At 43.3% G+C, this 17544-nt stretch overlaps 1 pseudogene; it reads right to left on the minus strand.

Moving 5' to 3' along the window:
- Positions 1 to 792: 792 nt before the first annotated feature.
- LOC110529232 lies at positions 793 to 15668 on the minus strand (annotated as a pseudogene).
- Positions 15669 to 17544: the final 1876 nt, after the last annotated feature.

Raw genomic sequence — 17544 nt, forward strand, 5'->3', positions numbered from 1 at the left:
AAGTTCTCTGCAGGCAACTTTCTTCTTTACCGTTTTTTCCCCCTCTCTCTCTCTTCACAATTCTGATCTGTTTCTGTTTCTCCAGTCTCTCTGATCCAGCAGTAATACGAGGTAGTTCTTACGCAACCATGCATGAACCGCAGATTAAAACTACAGGCTTGATGTGATGAGCTCCTGTCCTTACTATGCATTATAGATGGCCATTTCACACAATCCATCTCCTTGCCTGGCTTTGTGCATATCACGCCCTTTGATCTCTTTTAAGATGCAATATATGGAGGAGCAGATAAGAGATGACTGGGGTTGGGGTTGAGACGACGAGTGGGTTTGAAGAAGCTAATGTACAAAGCAGTTTTTTGTGTGGTCAAAATGGTGGATGCTTTATGATCTGGTCTGAGAAGCATGGGTAGATTAGACACCCCATTGAGATGCGCCCCCCACCCCCCCCCCCTTTAAGAGTTCTCGACCGTAGTTTATTTTATCACTTTTTCACTTTATATAATACTTTTCTTGAGAACGGCAAAATAGGGCTATCTTAGAACTATGTCTTCTTTGCCAAATTATGCTGAGATGATCTCAGTTAAGAGGAGCCATCAGTAAAATTGCATGCAGTTAAGCCTATGCTTGAGACATCAGCCCAGTATAAACTATTCAAAATTGTGGGTTCATGTTTAACTTTTTAGTATCTAACCAGTGTCTTTCGCAAAGAAAACGGTACATTTTTGGGAGATGCATTAGAAAAAAAACATCCATTCCATAAAGGCTAATGAAGCCCTTTGACCAATTGGATTATCTGAAGACAACTCACGTAGACATAATGACGACACATCAAACTGTATATTGCTATCGCTAGACTGGCATGGACATCAGTAACATTTTGACAGAACCGCAAACACAGAGACACACACATACACACCACCCTATTCTTCTAGGTATGCAGTAAATAGTAAAAACACATGTATGGGTTCAAAACTCCCTGACTTGCCTAGACAAAACATCCAACACATGAATGCTCTACAGCAAACCGAAAAGTCAGATACTGATCCTTTATGTTTCACCGCTAGCATGAGAGACAAAGACCTTCCTTCAATCTCCTCAGATGTTCCTCCCACTCATTATTTCTCCCTCCATCCCTCTCCGTCTTTCACTCGGCTGTGGGGTTGGTGATCCATGAAGATGATGCTCTTGGTAGTCCTCCAGGATGAAGAGCAGGAAGGGCCTGTTGAGTATGATGGTGTCTGAGAGGGACATGGGCATGATCTCTATCATAGTGACAGCGGCCGCCTCAGTCCCTTTCTCGTCTAGACTCAGCACAGTCTTGTGGGTCACCTGGTGTGGGAAGAGGAATGGGTTAATTTGATGTCAGACACCATTGTCCTCTAAGTGGCCATAATATAATAAAATCAAATGGAATAGAGCATTATTATTCCATCAGAGACAGAAACTCTTCTTCTACTTTGCTCCCAATTCCCTCAGGCACACAAGAGAAAAGAGACCTGAGATGGATGGTACGTATCATCAGAACCTAATCAAATCCAATTGTATTTGTTGCATGCGCCGAATGCAACAGGTGTAGTCCTTACAGTGAAATGCTTACTTACAAGCCCTTAACCAATAATGCAGTTAATACGTTTTTTTTTAAATAAGTAAAAAATAGAAAAAAGTAACAAATAATTAAACAGCAGCAGTAAAATAACAATAACGAGGCTGTATACAAGGGATAACGGTACAGAGTCAATGTGTGGGGGCACCGGTTAGTCGAGGTAATATGTACATGTAGGTAGAGTTAAAGTGACTATGCACAGATAATAAACAGAGAGTAGCAGCAGCGTAAAATAGGGGTCTGGGTAGCCCTTTGATTAGCCTTTCCGGAGTCTTATGGCTTGGGGGTAGAAGCTGTTAAGCCTTTTGGACCTAGACTTGGTGCTCGTGTACCACTTGCTGTGAGGTAGCAAAGAGAACAGTCAATGACTAGGGTGGCTGGAGTCTTTGACAATTTTTAGGGCATTCCTCTGACATTGGCAAAACTTGATGATAGTGTTGAAGTCGTGCCTGGCCATGCAGTCATGAGTGAACAGGGAGTACAGGAAGGGACTGAGCACACACCCCTGAGGGGCCCCAGTGTTGATGATCAGCATGTCGGATGTGTTGTTACCTACCCTTACCACCTGGGGGCGGTCAGTCAGGATGTCCAGGATCTAGTTGCAGAGGGTGGTGTTTAGTCCCAGAGTCCTTAGCTTAGGAAACCACACCTTCAGTTTGGTTTCCTCAGGGATGGCAGAAAAGTCAGCTTTGTTATTGAAGGCACTGGCCATACGTTAAGAATAGATAATGTTATAATGAAAAAGTGCCCTATAAAAAAAAATCTTCTCACCTCCTGAAGAGGCTTTAGTTCCAAGTGCTACACAGACCACATGCCAAGAACGAATAGAGAATGTTAAACTACAAAATTGTCCTATAAAATCAAGTGTTCTCACCTGAACAGGTTCTCATGCACATGCTTCAGGTATTCCTTGTCAATGAAGGCCTCCACCTGGGCCATCTTGCTCTTGCTTCCTTTGTAAGGCAGCATGACCACGGTGGAGAAGTTATGCTGGTTCAACTCATGAAGACCCGTCCTCTTCATGTCCACATTGACCTCGGGGGTCTGCTTGGCATCAAAGGGCTTATCCCACTTCCTTGGGGAAGTAGAGGAAATTGCTACTAAGGTGTAATAAACACGGGGAAGCCAAAAATAGACTAAATGTTACAAGCCTAAATTGTTTTTCGTTCTGCGCATACGTTTTCTTTTAATTATTAATTGACACATCTTCTGTTTACCACGTGTGGAAACAAACAATACGTCAGTCAGTCAAGTGTATTCTATCATTGTTCTAAAAGCAAACAATAAGTGCAAGCCCGTTCTGTCCTACTACAGTGTCCTCCTACATCTGAAGAAGACGTAGTTGATGAGCACCATGGCCGTATCAGGGTCCAGATCCTTCACCAGGTCTGTTATCTTGTCCTGGGTCTTCATGGCGATGAACTTGTTGATCTCGGCGACGGGTTCTTGAAGTCAATGGTGAAGCCCTCGCTGGCGTAGAAGTGCTTGGCATCCTCCGGGAAATTGGCCAGGGGCTTGAATCCATCCCTCAGGGCCACGGCGCTGCCCATGTCCAGCTGCATGGCCTCCCAAGTGTGGCCCAATGTGATTCAGGTGCTCGTAGGCCTCGTTCACCTGCTCCGGTGTAAAGGCACCATTGCCTAGAGCAGAGTACAGGTGGCTGTGGGTGTCTCCATTAGCCCCAAGGGACAGCATAGCCAGGCTAGTGACAATTACCAGAGGAGAGAAGAAGACGTTCTTGATCTCAGTGTTGGCTTCGCTCAGGCTCCTGCAGAGGGCAAAGGCGAAGTCTGCGTTATGGGGGGCCAGCTTGTGCCAGGACTCCATGGTAGCATGGTGGAGGTTGTGGTGAGCTCCTGTCCTTACTATGCATTATAGATGGCCATTTCACACAATCCATCTCCTTGCCTGGCTTTGTGCATATCACGCCCTTTGATCTCTTTTAAGATGCAATATATGGAGGAGCAGATAAGAGATGACTGGGGTTGGGGTTGAGACGACGAGTGGGTTTGAAGAAGCTAATGTGCAAAGCAGTTTTTTTGTGTGGTCAAAATGGTGGATGCTTTATGATCTGGTCTGAGAAGCATGGGTAGATTAGACACCCCATTGAGATGCGCCCCCCCCCCCCCCCCTTTAAGAGTTCTCGACCGTAGTTTATTTTATCACTTTTTCACTTTATATAATACTTTTCTTGAGAACGGCAAAATAGGGCTATCTTAGAACTATGTCTTCTTTGCCAAATTATGCTGAGATGATCTCAGTTAAGAGGAGCCATCAGTAAAATTGCATCCACTCCATGGTAGCATGGTGGAGGTTGTGGTCTTCTGTGTGACGGCGTGGTCCCCATTGAGGGGCGCGGCCCAAGATACGCAGAGCAACACGGTTGCTATCGCACAACAAGATATAGCCCGCATTTTATATACCTGGACACCCATTGGATTCTGGACTAGTGGAAATATATTTTCTGGAGTGATGAATCACGCTTCACCTATGGCAGTACGACGGACAAATCTGGGTTTGGCGGATGCCAGGAGAACGCTACCTGACTGAATGCCAACTGTAAAGTTTTGTGGAGGAGGAATAGTGGTCTGGGGCTGTTTTTCATGGTTTGTGCTAGGCCACTTAGTTCCAGTGAAGGGAAATATTTTTTTTGGGGGGGTAGATCAGCTTTAATATTGCAGAAAGATTGTAGTTTCCATCAATGTAATTGTCTGCATCATTTCCAATCCCCCATATCTTTTTTTGTAAAAACATATACATACACTACCGTTCAAAATTTTGGAGTCACTTAGAAATGTCCTTGTTTTTGAAAGAAAATAACATTTTTTGTCCATTAAAATAACATCAAATTGATCAGAAATACAGTGTAGACATTGTTAATGTTGTAAATGACTATTGTAGCTGGAAACAGCAGATTTTTTAAATGGAATATCTACCTGGGCGTACAGAGGCCCATTATCAGCAACCATCACTCCTGTGTTCCAATGGCACGTTGTATCAGCTAATCCAAGTTTATAATTTTAAAAGGCTAATTGATCATTAGAAACCCTTTTGCAATTATGTTAGCACAGCTGAAAACTGTTGTGGTGAAGCAATAAAACTGGCCTTCTTTAGACTAGTTGAGTATCTGGAGAATGAGCATTTGTGGGTTCGATTACAGCCTCAAAATGGCCAGAAACAAAGGACTTTCTTCAGAAACTTGTCAGTCTATTGTTGTTCTGAGAAATGAAGGCTATTCCATGCGAGAAATTGCCATGACACTGAAGATCTCGTACAATGCTGTGTCCTACTACCTTCACAGAACAGCGCAAACTGTCTCTAACCAGAATAGAAAGAGGAGTGGGAGGCTCTGGTTCACAACTGAGCAACAGGACATTAGAGTGCCTAGTTTGAGAAACAGATTCCTCACAAGTCCTCAACTGGCAGCTTCATTAAATAGTACCCGCAAAACACCAGTCTCAACGTCAACAGTGAAGAGGCGGCTCCGGGATGCTGGCCTTCTAGGCAGAATTCCTCTGTCCAGTGTCTGTGTTATTTTGCCCATCTTAATCTTTTATTTTTATTGGCCAGTCTGAGATATGGCTATTTCTTTGCAACTCTGCCTAGAAGGCCAGTATCCCAGAGTCGCCTATTAACTGTTGAAGTTGAGTCTGGTGTTTCACAGAAACATGGCCCTCTCGGGATAAGTTGTCGGAGTCAGCACAGCCACCGAGTTTCTTAATGCTTCGCGCCGACAGAAATAAACATATTTCTGGGAAGAAGAAGGGCGGGGGTGTATGCTTCATGATTAACGACTCATGGTGTAACCATAACAACATACAGGACCTCAAGTCCTTCTGTTCACCGGACCTAGAATTGCTTACAATCACATTCCTGACCATATTATCTCACAAGAGAATCAGTTATCGTCACAGCTGTGTATATACCCCCTCAAGCAGATACCACAACGGCCTTCAAGGAACTTCACTGTAAACTGGAAACCATATATCCTGAGGCTGCATTTATTGTAGCTGGGGATTTTAACAAAGCAAATTTGAGATCAAGGCTACCTAAATTCTATTAGCGTATTGATTGCAGCACTCGCGCAGGCAATACACTGGACCACTGCATACAAGGCCCTCCCTCGTCCTCCCTTCAGCAAATCCAACCACGAGTCCATCTTGCTTCTACTGTCCTATAGGCAGAAACTCAAAAAGGATGGACATGTGACAATAACAATTCATTGCTGGTCTGACCAATCGGAATCAATGCTTCAAGATTGTTTTGATCACGCGGACTGGGAAATGTTCCGGGCAGCCTCAGAGAATAACATTGATCTATATGCTGACTTGGTGAGTGAGTTTATGAGGAAGTGCATTGGAAATGATGTACCCACTCTGACTATTAAAACTTACCCTAACCAAAAACCATGGATGGATGGCGGCATTCGCGCAAAACTGAAGGCGCGAACCACCACATTTAACCATGGAAAGAGGACTGGGAATAAGGCCGAATATAAACAGTGCAGTTATTCCTTCCATAAGGCAAACAAACAAGCGAAATGTCGGTATAGGGACACAGTGGAGTCACAATTCAAAGGCTCAGACACAAGACATACATTTGAAGTGGGAAGGTTACATACACCTTAGCAAAATACATTTCAACTCAGTTTTTTTTACAATTGCTGACATTTAGTCCTGGTAAAAATGTCCCTGTCTTAGGTCAGTTAGGATCACCACTTTAGGAAGGGGGTGTATCTGATCTCCATCAGCAAGGACTTGACATTGGTTAATCAAATCTCCCAATTTTTGAAAATTTTTGCTCAATTTTGCATGCCTTCTGAAACATCTGCAACTGTACATGCATTCACACATCAAGTCCTTTCTTGAGTTGGGCTCGGGGATGGAACAACTGTTGAACATCTGAGCTTGTGGTTGTTTGTGGGCGAAAGGGGTCAAGTGTGTATGAGTGTGTGCATCACATATTTGTTGCTATGGTTTAATGATGTTAGGGACAATATAAGGTGAATCACAATAAATGTTTACTAAAATAATAACTGCTTGCCCAAAATTTAGTTTTTGCAATGGCAGTCCTGGTTATAGGTAACAATCCTGGTTTTAGGTAACAATCCTTTGCATGAACTGCCTACATTATTATGCATTTTATTAGTGAATTGTGGAAATTAAACGTAAGATGTTTTATTTTTAAATAACTACAGTGCATTCAGAAAGTATCGAGACCCCTTGCCTTTTCCACATTTTGTTACGTTACAGCCTCTCTCATCAATGCCCCATAATGACAAAAACAGGTTTTTATACATTTTTGCAAATTTCCAAAAGATACAAAACTGAAATATCACAATTACATAAGTATTCAGACCCTTTACTCAGTACTTTGTTGAAGCACCTTTGGCAGCGAGTACAGCCTCGAGTCTTCTTGGGTATGACACTACAATCTTGGCACACCTGTATTCGGGGAGTTTCTCCCATTCTTCTCTGCAAATCCTCTCAGTCTCTGTTAGGTTGGATGGGGAGCGTCGCTGCACAGCAATTTTCTGGTCTTTCCAGAGATGTTAGATCGGGTTCAAGTCCGGCCTCTGCCTGGTCCACTCAAGGACATTCAGAGACTTGTCCCGAAGCCACTCCTGCGTTGTCTTGACTGTGTGCATAGGGTCGTTGTCTAGTTGGAAGGTGAACCTTCATCTGTCCCTCGATCCTGACCAGTCTCCCACTCCCTGCCGCTGAAAAACAACCCCACAACAGGACGCTATCACCACCATGCTTCACCGTAGAGATGGTGCCAGGTTTCCTCCAGACGTGACGCTTTGCATTCAGGCCAATCTTGGTCAAATAAAATACAATAATATTGGTCACATACACATGGTTAGCAGATGTTAAGGACAACAAAGTCAAGGTATTAGAGTGGCCATCGCAAAGCCCTGACCTCAATCCCATAGAAAATTTGTGGGCAGAACTGAAAAAGCTTGTGCGGGCAAGGAGGCCTACAAACCTGACTCAGTTACACCAGCTCTGTCAGGAGGAATGGGCCAAAATTCACCCAACTTATTGTGGGAAGCTTGTGGAAGGCTACCCAAAACGTTTGACCCAAGATAAACTATTTAAAGGCAAGGCTACCAAATACTAATTGAGTGTATGTAAACGTTTGACCCACTGGGAATGTGATGAAATAAATAAAAGCTGAAATAAATAATTCTCTCTACTATTATTCTGAAATTTCACATTTCACATAAAATTTCACATTTTGACATAAAATAAAGTGGTGGTCCTAACTGAGACAGGGAATTTTTATTTGGATTAAATGTCAGGAATTGTGAAAAACTGAGTTTAAATGTATTTGGCTAAGGTGTATGTAAACTTCCGACTTCAACTGTATATACACAGGATAGATCATACATATATTACTAATCGTGTCAAGGAAAGCACCTATTGGACTAACTCGATATCATGGCTGGTTACACAAAGGAAGGGAGTTGGGTTTGAATGAAAGAGCAGGAAGACTGAGGGACAAAGGAATTGGGTCTCTGTCGGACCTTGAGAAGCTATGCTACCGTAAATACATCATCTTATGTATTCTAATAACCGCCCATTCGTAAAGGAAAATGCAAGATATATTATTACTCGGAGCTGCGCTTCGATTGATGGATCGAAGATGGAAGACTGGTTTGCCCAGCAGAGATCACCTTTGAAGACTCTTTCTGGTCGTAATGTTGTAGAACGGTTACGTTGAAGTACCCTGTCGTTCTTAGGAGATTGTATGTCCTTTCCAAGACCACGTACATTTACAGCTGCAGCTGATAACTCGACGTCTAGGATATATAACTTCTTCTTTAGTGAATAATAGTTCAAAGTTCATACCAAGTTGCCATAATCAGCTCGTGCTGTATTCTGGCTGGTCTAGTCAAAATTCTGGTTGAGAAAAAAAACTGGTTGAGAAAGGGAAATATTGTTTCATTCCCCAACCTTTTGATGTTACCATACTTTCTCTGTGGTGACAAAGGGCTTTCCAAGAGTCCATTCTGTAGAGTGGAGAGAGAAGGGGGAAAGGTATTTATGGGGGGGGGGGGGGGGGGGGGGGGTGGTCATAGGGCAACGTCATGACAACACAATGACATTCTAGACGATTCTGTGCTTCCAACTTTGTTGCAACAGTTTGGGGAAGGCACGTTCCTGTTTCAGCATGACAATGCCCCATGCACAAAGCGAGGTCCATACAGAAAAGGTTTGTCGAGATCGGTGTGGAAGAACTTGACTGACCTGCACAGAGCCCTGACCTCAACTCCATCGAACACCTTTGGGATGTATTGGAACACCAACTGCGAGCCAGGCCTTATCGCCCAACCTCACCAATGCTCTTATGGCGGAATGGAAGCAAGTCTCTGCAGCAAACATCTAGTGGAAAGCCTTCCCAGAAGAGTGGAGGCTGTTATAGCAGCAAAGGGGGGACCAACTCCATATTAATGCCCATGATTTTGGAATGAGATGTTCGATGAGCAGGTGTCCACATACTTTTGGTCATGTAATGTACTTTAAAGGGCAATTCTGCCACTACTCAATCCTATATTCATTATCTCTAGCACCATATTTCTACATATGTGAAAACGGTGCGTTTCTACTTATCTGTGGTTAAAAAGACAAGAAAGGTCCTAAAAATGCTTCTGTGGCATCACAGGGTAGGATTAAAGGATTAAAAAACGGATTTTCAAAAACCTGCAACGAGTTCCTGGTCAGAGGGATGTTATTTTCTTGGTTCCCACATCACCACGAATCTCAGTTTTTGAAGATCACTGTTTTTAAAATGTTTCAACTTTTGATGATGTCATTGGGTAAAACATTGTAACTTAAAAAAAATTCAACTAAACTTAGAAATGCGCTGATTTCACATATATGAACACCGGTATTGCGCTGGAGGTAATGAAAAGTGGCCCTTTGAGTAAAGCGTTACCATACTCTAGCACCTGTCCACAAATAATTCCAATACATACAATATACAATGTGTACAATTTGGGTATTTTATCATCTCAGTCATTTTGAAACCCTGTTTAACAACTAACAAACCTCATGGCATGGCTAAAAGAGTGAAGGAACTCAGCACTGATAAGATACACAGTACTGCATGTGTTCATTTTAGGAACAACATAGGAACAACATAGGAACATTTCCTGGGCATAGAATTAGATACACTTGTATTACCATTTCACTTTGCAAACACCTACTCATTCTCACAGATGAAGCACTTAATGCCTATTATAACTAGGTAATGCTAACTATCATAACTAAACTATGATATAATCAAAGACTTTCAAAACAGTGCTTACCTTCAATGTCCTCTTTGCCAGAGACAGTTTGGCAGGAACTCTGTCAATTTATGGTCCTGAGAGGATCAGCCAATCACATTTAATCAATTATTTACCAGACCCACTCACTGACCTGGCTGAACAGGATATTCATCTGGCCAGGCTGACTAGCTTACATCATGATGCAACATGGCTCAGCCCTCTTGAGAAAAGCACTGCAGGGTTTTAAGGATGTTCCGGTATTCTTGGTGCCTTTTCAAAATAACTCAAAACAAATGAAGAGGTGCAACATCAAGAAGTCTGTCATTCTTTCCCTGCATGACACAAAAAAAAATCAGAATTACTTAATTATTGTAGGTCGTTCTTTGTTTGTAGTCCTGTCATTTCAGAAAGCAGAACTACCATAAATACTTTACAATCTCCACAATGTTTTATGGCATTCCACCCCGGTAGACCTGTAGCTGTACAACTAAACTCCATATTGGAACCACCATGGTGATCTGTTACTGTTGAAAGCTGGGAACAGATTATTGAGCCAACATATTCCTGCCACTCATGAGGGATCTGCTGTCTGATTCATCTTGCTCTATTCTCTTCATCATTTTCATCTCCCCGAGTTTGAAATGTCACAATGTAAGCTGTGGGACTCCAGCATGGAAAAATGGAATCTCATTCTAACTCGGAGCTTTGTCTCTGTGTGTGTCTTCGTGAAATGTTTGATTCTAAAACTGAACTCCATCTTGTAATGTACACTCTTTGAAAAAAGGGTTCCAAAAGGGTTCTTCGCCTATCCCCATAGGAAAACCCTATTATGTTCCAGGTAGAATATTTTTTTTGTTTGGGGTAGAACAAATTTGGGTTCCATGTAGAACCCTCTGTAGAAAGGGTTCTACATGGAACCAATCAAGGTTCTTCAAAGGGTCCTACAGGGACAACAGAAGAACCCTTTTAGGTTATACAATCGTGGCAAAAAGTTTTGAGAATGACACAAATATAAATTTTCACAAAGTCTGCTGCCTCAGTTTGTATGATGTTTATTTGCATATACTCCAGAATGTTATGAAGAGTGATCAGATTAATTGCAATTAACTGCAAAGTCCCTCTGCCATGCAAATGAACTGGATTCCAAAAAAAAACATTTCCACTGCATTTCAGCCCTACCACAACAGGACCAGCTGACATCATGTCAGTGATTCTCTCGTTAACACAGGTGTGAGTGTTGACGAGGACACGGCTGGAGATCACTCTGTCATGCTGACTGAGTTCGAATAACAGACTAGAAGCTTTTAAAGGAGGGTGGTGCTTGGAATCATGTTCATCCTCTGCCAACCATGGTTACCTGCAAGGAAACATGTGCCGTCATCATTGCTTTGCACAAAAACGGCTTCACAGGCAAGGATATTGCTGACAGTAAGATTGCACCTAAATCAACCATTTATCGGATCATCAAGAACTTCAAGGAGAGCGGTTCAATTGTTGTGAAGAAAGATTCAGGGTGCCCAAGAAAGTCCAGCAAGCTCCAGGACCGTCTCCTAAAGTTAATTCAGCTGCGGGATCAGGGCATCATCAGTACAGAGCTTGCTCAGGAATGGCAGCAGGCAGGTGTGAGTGCATCTGTACGCACAGTGAGGTGAAGACTTTTGGAGGATGGCCTGGTGTCAAGAAGGGAAGCAAAGAAGCCACTTCTCTCCAGGAAAAACATCAGGGACAGACTGATATTCTGCAAAAGGTACAGGGATTGGACTGCTGAGGACTGGGGTAAAGTCATTTTCTCTGATGAATCCCCTTTCCGATTGTTTGGGGGTTCCGGAAAAAAGCTTGTCCGGAAAAGACAAGGTGAGCGCTACCATCAGTCCTGTGTCGTGCCAACAGTAAAGCATCCTGAGAACATTCATGCGTGGGGTTGCTTCTCAGCCAAGGGAGTGGGCTCACTCACAATTTTGCCTAAGAACACAGCCATGAATAAAGAATGGTACCAACACATCCTCCGAGAGCAACTTCACCCAACCGTCCAGGAACAGTTTGGTGACGAACAATGCCTTTTCCAGCATAATGGAGCACCTTTCCATAAGGCAAAAGTGATAACTAAGTGGCTCGGGGAACAAAACATTTATATTTTGGGTCCATGGCCAGAAAACTCCCCAGACCTTAATCCCATTGAGAACTTGTGGTCAATCCTCAAGAGGCGGGTGGACAAACAAAAACCCACAAATTCTGACAAACTCAAAGCATTGATTATGCAAGAATGGGCTGCCATCAGTCAGGATGTGGCCCAGAAGTTAATTGACAGCATGCCAGGGTGTATTGAAGAGGTCTTCAAAAATAAGGGTCAACACTGCAAATATTGACTCTTTGCATCAACTTCATGTAATTGTCAATAAAATCCTTTGACACGTATGAAATGTTTGTAATTATACTTCAGTATTCCATAGTAACACCTGACAAAAATATTTAAGGACATTGAAGTAGCAAACTTTGTGGAAATTAATATTTGTGTCATTCTCAAAACTTTTGGCCCCCGTCCTCAGAACTACCTCAGTCCATCGCGGCACGGACTCTACAAGCTGTCGAAAGCGTTCCACAGGAACCTGAAGTGGATTTAACAAGTGTCTTCAGTAAGGGATCAAAGCTTTCGCCCGGATTCACCTGGTCAGTCTGTCATGGAAAGGGCAGGTGTTCTTAATGTTTTGTGCACTGTGTATATAGCACCTTTTTTTAATTCTAAACTTGTTGCCTAAGGACAGGATGACGTTCAATGCTATGCTGTCTCTGTCATTGAAATGATTGTCAATCAATGAAATGATTGAATCTGATATTGACTGAGGATTTAGTTTGTACAGTGTTCTTTCATCCTAATTGAAGTTGTAATGTAATAAAAATCAGCCCTAACCTGTATTGAACATGAAACTAGTTTATTAACAGAAGAAAGTGTTTTATCTCAAATATTAAAGCAAAACCGAAACTAGAGCAGAACAAGTACATTCTTACCAGTTTTCTTTAACAAATGCCCTTCATCCCGTCATTATGGAAATCTGCAAAATGCAAACAAGCAGGTGGTTTCTGAATCCGATTTTAATGATCAAAACATACGCTTCAAAGTATCCATTTCAAAGGCACAGACAGTCCACAAATACCATTTCCGATGCAACATTTCCCAAGTTTATATCACAGGGTACATATTAAAAAGAAAAAATACAATTTTCCATGATCTGAAAACAATTCCTCATCTTATGATCACCAAAGGGACACAAACAGTGGTATGAGTGACAACAAAAGGAAAAGACTGAGGATGTTATATTTCTGTCGGGGCCATGATTGTCCCTGTGAGCTCATCATACACTCGAAGCATAAATGGTCTGTCGAAAGAAATACAGGAAGGGACAGAGAAGTCCAGGGCGATGTCCAAACTCCCCTCCCCCTCTGACTCAGTCTCATCCACCTCTAGAGCCCACAGAGAGAGGGGGGAGGAGAGAGAGATGTGTTGAGAAGATTTGGTGCAAGAGGTCAACACAAACATGGGCACAGACACATGCATACACACACGATAACATACACACTACACACACACACATGGATTTTGTATTGTAGATATGTGGTAGTGGTGAAGTAGGGGCATGAGGGCACACAGTGTGTTGTGAAATCTGTAAATGTATTGTAATGTTTCAGAAATAGTATAAATGCCTTAATTTTGCTGGACCCTAGGAAGAGTAGCTGCTGCCTTGGCATAAATAAATACATATACAAACTGAGGGGAAGTCTCATCTCTGCCCCAAATACTTTCTGATACACTTGTACTAAGTAGAACTTTGTTGGTTGTAAGAATTCCTTATCCTGATTAAATAGCAAATAAGCTATGGTTTTTCCAACTATAACGATCTTTATGTATTGTCACGCTTTCCAGTTATCCTCCTACCTGAATGAGTTTCAGGGTATTCTTTAAAGACACCCCAGAGAAGTCGGCTGATACCCCAGACGCTTTCAGTAGACGTCACAAACTGCAGCGTTTCTTCTTGAGGAACTTTGGGAAGTGGATTTATGACTGCCTGTGTAAAAATACCAATCAATGTGTTAATGGATTGTGTTTAGAAAGCTGTCTTGTTATTGCATGAGCCCATGTGGTAGGCGACTTGACGCTTACTGAAGCAGAAATAAGTAATTATTGCTGACTCGGGATCAGCTCAGCACAATTCATCATTCTGCTAAACGACACGCACCTCGTGACAAGAGTGGGTCTGTAGAAAAGGTCCTCAACACAGCACACCATCAATCAATATACACCCACCAACCAACACACACCCACAATTCAAACCCACGCATTCACATATGCACGTGCACATTCACACACGCAGAAACATATACACAAATCCATCCACCTGTCCACACAGACACAGACACCCATTCACCCACACACTCGAACAAACATACACCCACTTGCTCCCTCCTTTGAGGAGAGTCGAGGCCAGTGTACCCAGGATTCAGGTTGGAGCCAAAAGTCCATCCTGGCTGCAGAGAGACACTCCTCCGGGAGCTGAAACTCTCCCTTGGGCAGCAGGAGGGAGGCCAGCCAGGGGGAGGTCTGGTGGAGGGGGTCAGGGGAGGAACGAGGAGTAGGGTAGCCACAGCGCTGTGGTGGAAGAGTTAGTATCATACAGCTTCCTCAGACTTCATGGAACATCCTGGGAACTTCCACACGCGGCGACCCGTTCATGTGGAAACGCCGTTGACGGTGTGACGCCCGTCGAATGGATGCTCCCACTTACCTGTAGGGGTTTGCAAATATCAAATGCACTGTAGACGACACTTTCCTACCCTGTCATTCAATTACAAACATAGTACTTTCATAATATCTTGATAGGTTTATGTCATATACTGTAGGCCACACCAGTGGATCCCAACCAGGTGTACTCGGACCCCTGGGGGTACATGGGCCTATCCACAGTGGATACTTGAAAACTCGTGAGTCCATAAGGTTACTGGTAAAATGCACAAGAGGGTACTTCAGGGGTACTCTGGGCAGAGAAAAATTCAGTTGGTGGTACGGTAACCAAAAAAGGTTGGGAACAACTGGTCTACACTAAAGATAAAGATTACATCATTTACTGTGCTCAGAACTAATTTGACAAAGAGAATAATTAACTACTGAGTTAAACAAATATATTCCTTTCATTTGCATCAGAGAACTAGTAATTATATATTTTTCTAAAAAGGGAACATTGTACCTTTTAAAATGTATAAGGTTCATCAGAATGAGTTTGTCCGAGCCATCGTGACTGAGCTTCAGGTCTCTGACCAGCGTCTCCAGTGCCGTGTTGTTGTTTACGCTGGCCATGGCCTTCTGGGGTTGGGGCAATAAGATTCTTGAGTAACTTCTGGTAGTCTGGCTTTGGCTTCCTGTCCACGTGCAGGCCAATCCACACCGTCAGCTGAGCCCCACCCACCCCACCCACGTTCCTCCAGTGGTGTGAGGGCAGGCAACATAGCCTCTCCCCGCTCCTCGGTCGCGTGTCCCAACCCCAAGGTTGTGAGCAGCTCGAGTCCAGAGACCCTGGAGAGAAGACCCAGGGCCAAGACCAGGCCCAGGGGGGAAAGGAGGAGGCTGTGGCCCAGCCGGCTGCTGGCAAGGTCATGGTAGGGCAGCATTGTGTCCAGTTGCTGCTGCTGGGGGCACTGGCCCTCCTCTCCTCCCCTGGCATTCCTCTGGGAGGGTTCTCTAGCAGTGCTGCCAAGGCACTGAATAGTATGCCTAAGAGCCCAGATAGCACCGTAAGCCATGTTACGCTGTTCATTATTAACACTTAACATTAACACATGGCGAGTGGGTAGCAGAGAGACACTCAGTCCCCAGATGGCCCCTTCTCATCGCTGCCTGCAGTGTGTTTGCTGTTCACACACAGAGATGAGCTGAGAAACTTTTTTTTAAACTTTGTTTTATGTAACATTCCCTTTAGTGGTCGACCCTCTGCTGCACTGACTTCATACAAACTCCCAGCCAAATAAACGTGTTTATCCAAAGTATGAACAACATCTGTCATTAACCACTTACTGTATTTTGACTGTGGACAATGGAGCGTATACCCATTATTTAAAAATAAAAATAAAAATATATATATACACACACACATACATACACACATTCAAGGCATGCTTATGTTCACAGAAGATACAAAAGTAATGTAATAATCAAAATTACACATCATATATGATCAAAGTTGTCTTTTTAATTAACCCCCAATGTTCAGCTCATTGTTTGAATGTTGGCAGCTTCTGACGAAGCTTGTTAATACTAGTACGTCTGTTGAAATGTCAATGTGCTGATTAATCACTGCTTGCTTGAACTCACAATGATACCCATGCTAATTAACTACCTGGCAGTCAGTTTGTTACCAGGCCTATCCTGCACTGGAACTAATCTGAGAGACACTACTTACCTGGCCTTATGTTGCCATCTTGTGGCTAAGAATACACTAGTGTAATTAACTTAGTTCGGTCGGACCGCGGTTGCTTTGTTGAACTCATTTTATTAAGAGGTCTGGATTAGAGAAAGACAACCCAGACATCCTGAATCCCTAAATTAGGTCCTGAACTGACAGCTCTCTCAATTTGTTGAGTTCATAGGCATGCACCTTAAACGGGTAACTTTGTCAAAATGATATTCACAAGTGTAACCATGATTTAATTGGGTCTGAGGTATCTGTAGAACAAAAGGTCAGATGGTGAGGATGAAGAGACGGTAAAGAAGAATCCACAGAACCAGCAGCGCCAGCTCTGACATCACACCACAAGGGGGCGCCACATTCCTAGAAATAACACAATCACTGAAAGACCAGAGAGAAACAGCAAACATAAATGATTGAAACCTGGAGACAACCAGAACATTGAATTTACCTCGAGTTAACTGAAGGCAATTCCTTGAGACAATTGCAGTGTTGGTGTAATGTTCAGAGTAGAGAATATTCACTGTATGAATGAACATACCCTGATGCCTGGGAATTGCCACTGTTTGCAGGAATCCATTTTTCTGGAAGAGTGAAGTCACTATGTCGATGAGAAGGATGTGTCCCAATCCTCAGCACTGTCTTCTTGTGTGCCCTCCCTGAGATGGGCTCCCTCTGTAACCTCCATATCCTTCTCAACTTCACAGCGCAGCAGCCTCCCGAGTGGCGCAGCGGTCTAAGGCACCGCATCTCAGTGCAAGAGGCGTCACTACAGTACCTGGTTCAAATCCAGGCTGAATGACATCCGGCCGTGATTGGGAGTCTCATAGGGCAGCGCACAATTGGCCCAGCGTCATCCGGGTCCGGGGTAGGCAGTCATTGTAAATAAGAATTTGTTCTTACCGGACTTGCCAGGTGAAATAAAAAATAATCTTCCTTCACAACCTCTCCTTTCTCCACCTATTCTCCAAAGCCATCCTCTGCATTCACATCTTCCTCCAACCTCTGCCATCCTATGTCTAGCCATTTCTTCTTTCTTTTGTGACATTAGCCTCTCCTGCTTAGGGACTGTGTGCTTTCCCTCCCGCTGCTCCTTGTTACTGCCCTGTCCAGCCTCCTTCAAAAGCTCCCCTTCCGATTCATATCCCACCTCTTCTCTACCCCCTCTAAGTTCTTTATTTTCCTCCTCTTCTACACTCATTTTACACAGTCAT

This window comes from Oncorhynchus mykiss, chromosome 8, assembly GCF_013265735.2.
Source record: "Oncorhynchus mykiss isolate Arlee chromosome 8, USDA_OmykA_1.1, whole genome shotgun sequence".
NCBI lineage: Eukaryota > Metazoa > Chordata > Actinopteri > Salmoniformes > Salmonidae > Oncorhynchus > Oncorhynchus mykiss.